Raw genomic sequence first — 4,090 nt, forward strand, 5'->3', positions numbered from 1 at the left:
ATTGCGGTGGTCTGGAACCGAACCTGCAATATCTCCGAGGTATGCCTGTAATTTGGTCTGTGAGAGAAAAGCAGAAAAGCCAGGGAAGCTATGAGAAAAGGAAGAAAGGAAGCACCAGAAATGACAAAAAAAAAAAAATTGGTAACAATGGCCTGAGGAAAAAAGCCAACAGAGCAAGGTTTGAGGAGAAATACTGGCTGGAAGTGGTCTGCAGCTGTGAGCAAAGAAGCTGCTCCTGTTGTTTGATTCCTCTTGCATTCAGAAACACCGCTACTTTTTTGTGATTATGTAGGATTGTATCAGTAATACCTGATCCATCCTCCCAGCAGAAACAACCCATACAATCTTTGACTTCAACTATCTGTTCCAGTCAAAAGGGGATACAAAATCAGCTATTTCCATCCCCCCTCCCGAAAGTCTGAATAATGACTTAAAATCACAAAGTGTGTTTTAAAATAATTGTTCAATTCTTTTCCTTCAGCTTGTGAGGTCCTGGTGTTCTCTTGGGCCTTGTTTTCAATCTCATCTCCACAACTGTGAGAGCTAAAACCTTACCATCTGTTTAAAAAAAGAAAAGATGAGATGTTTGTGCTATCTCCTGATTCTGACAGATTGGGTTTAAGGGAGAAAAATGTGATGGGATTTATGAGAAGGGGGCAACAAAACAGAAGCATGTTCACCACAACACATGGCATGTACAACAATCAAGGCATTACTTTCTGAGAGTCATGCAATAGAGTGCATCACACTAACACAAATAGCACTGAGCGCTAAAATGGAAGTGCAATACTTGCAGCAAGAACAGTCTGGTTGAAGCACAGGAGCTCTGGTTCAATTCATGTTTTTGTCATCATCTTCCTATGTGACCTTGGTTCAAGTACTTGTCTCATACCTCTGATCACAACATGTGGAGAGTAATACTTCCCTATCTCCTGGGTGTTGTGAAGATACATTAATTAATAAATCAGACACTACTACATATGTTCCTAGATATATCAGACAAAAAAAGAGTGAACAAATGCACACACTAACGCATGCATTAATGCGCGTGGTGTCTAGGCCAATTCTGAAAGGCTGTAGATCCTGTGGTCTAAAGAGGCTTCCACAGGAAAGAATTGTACTAAAGTTCATTCTTGCCTTCCCTCTTATACATGTCACATAAACACAGAGTGATAAAGTAAACCCAATCTGTGTTTTGCCTTTTGAACTTAAACCCTGCTTTTTTCAGGGCACTGCTTTGTCAAGGCTTGGCACTAAGAAAATCTACCTCAAAGAAACAAAAGAGGAAGTGAGAGAGAAAAGGATATTTTAAGTTTGAGCAGTCGAGCTAGCTATGCTTTCCTTATTGCCTACCAATTTAATTACCAGTTACTTCTACAGTGATCATCCTCCTATCAACTTATATCTTCCTAATTTGGTCATTTTTCAGGCCTCTGTTCACCTGGTCACTTCACTTTCTGACAACTTGTTACAGCTTCTGAGTGTATCTTCCTCCAGGCCCCCTTCCTCTCCTGATAACTTCCATCCAAAAAATATTGTACAGGCCTTTCATGCTTGCTGCTTTTTTTTCATATCCTCTCGTTTTCTGTAGTCAGCCCATCCTTCTGCCTAAGTAAGCTTTTCATGTCAGCCTGTCCCGATTAATAGGAGTTGTATGTACCTTTGACAAATAATTAAAGAATATGCAATGTTAGTTATAAGTCGGAACAAATAATGACATGGGTCTTCAGGATGCCACAGATAGGCATTTATCTGTGGTATTAATATGGCACCTGAGTGCTTCATAACATCTTTACTATATTTATCATCATAATACCCCTATGAAATATTATCCTCACTCTGCAGATGCTGAAGCAAGGCACAGAGAGAGTATGTGACTTGCTCAAGGTCATACAGGAAGTCTGTGACTGCAGGGAATTGAACACAAATCCCAGACAAAAGCTCTCGCCATTGGACCATCATTTTCACCTGCTTGAAACAAACCTGCAAAAGAAAGGACAGAAATAGAGTGTATATAGCTAATATATTATTTTCACACACATATGCGTATACATATATGTATATAAATATACATACAGTTTCTAGTTGATTTCAGTAGTCGTTACTACTGATTTACAGCTCAGACCCAGTCTGTGTAGGGAAACATATTCTAAGAGCAGGTTAACTCTGTCAAAATGCAAGCATAAATTAGACTATTATAACATTGTATCTTTATTTTCTTTCTGTGCCAACCTCCTGTTGTCACCACATTGCTAAGTCATTCAGCTTTTGAGATTTGTGTGTTTTTTCTTTATAATTTGCCAACATTCATGGCTGCCATAAAAACTGAAACCTTCTAAAATATAAACTAACCAAATATTCTTATAATTCCATAATAAAGACTAACATATAACCAAGAAAAGTGAAAAAATATGGATAGCAGAGCTAAGATGACATTCCAACTAATACCCAATCTTCAAGATAGCAAACATAGGACAAGAAAAATAAATAACAATTGCATTTAAATCCCTGAGTTTTTTTTCTGGCTTTTTTTTTTTTTTTTTTAGAAACCCTCATGCTTTTACCATAAATTTTGCTGGGTAAAATTACATTTTGAAAATAATTATAATCCAAATGATATACAGGCTATAAATGTCTTACTGTAGATCTCAGTCTAGTGTGTCTTAATGAAATATAAATTAGCTTACACATCATGGACTAATTTTTGCAAGATGCTGAGTTTTCCTCTGGCATGTTGTGTACATAAAGGTTGCTCCACCCCTTTCTGGATCAGACTGCACATGCATTTATGTAAGAAAATGACAGTAGCTACCAAGCCATCATCATTTCTCACTGAAATCTCTTTCAAAGCTTATTTCTTTCAAGATACCCACAAAAGTCAAATTAATAATTTTAAACAAAACCAATTTTCCTCTGTTTTTCCCAGTGTATTCTGTGTTCTCTGAATATGACTTTTAGATCACGCCCTGGCAACAGGACCCAGACTGTCTGGCCTTTGTACCTTGACAGAGACCCATTAACTGACTAAAAACTGACCCACATCGTTTTGACTGTAGGTAGAATATTAGCTGTTAGAGTGGAGATGATATTTCTGTCTAATTCATGTTGCTCTTTAAGGAAAAAACCCAAATGTGATACTGCTCTATCACTAGTTTCAGCCCAAAATTAAGGGATCCTGAAGAGGATGACAAAATTCCTGAAGGGACATACAACATATATAATGGCAAGGAATACTTTCTTAGAAAGGAGTGGCTTTCAGAGTGGAGTAAACTCTTTTCCAGTTATGAGTACTACAGGTCACTATACTGAGTTGCCAGTACACTAATAATTCACACTCATCTTACACCACAGTAACTTCCCCATATAGACAAGCCTTAAGTTTTCTTTCCTTGTAATTATAGAGCTTTGAGAGATGTCAGACTTATTATGAGGCTCTAAACTAACAGAGGCGAAGGCTGATGGCGGTCTTCAAAGGAAAGCTAATGAAGGAGCTATAGCTAAGGAATGTCTCCTGTTAGCATGGTGGTAATTGTAAGGAGTTGTGGGAGCTCTGGATGGCTAGTTAAGGGAAATGTGGAAGGTGATTATGCAAAATTGTTTGTTAGCAGATCCTAAAGGGGGTCATGCACTTTAAGGCAAGAGGGTAGGAGACAGGACTGGGAAAGAAAGTGGGTATTTGCCCTGTTTTGGAACACAAAACTGAAAGCTTGAGCAGAAGATAGGGAAGAACGGGAGAAGCTGAAGTACTCATGGACTTTAGAAGAAACCTAGTGGCCCTAAAACAGAGACTGGCAAAATACGGCCTTGCGAGCCAAATCTGGCCCACCAACTGGTTGGATTTAGCCTGCAGGCAGGTGCTCAGTTGACTATACCCAGCCTGTGACTGCCCCTGCAACACTCCACATGGGGCCAAGCTACACCTGCTCCTGCTGAGGCAAGTCACACTGTAATCCCACTCCCACCCACCAACAGCCCCATCCCCAGCCAGCGTGCACAGTGTAGGGAGCTGAGCAGTGCCCACCTGGGCAACTGCAGCTGAACTAAGAGCAGGCCTGCTGGGATGCTTTGCACACTGGCTGGAGCCAAGACC

The sequence above is a fragment of the Crocodylus porosus genome, unplaced genomic scaffold (assembly GCF_001723895.1).
Source record: "Crocodylus porosus isolate Cpor-Errol unplaced genomic scaffold, CroPor_comp1, whole genome shotgun sequence".
NCBI lineage: Eukaryota > Metazoa > Chordata > Crocodylia > Crocodylidae > Crocodylus > Crocodylus porosus.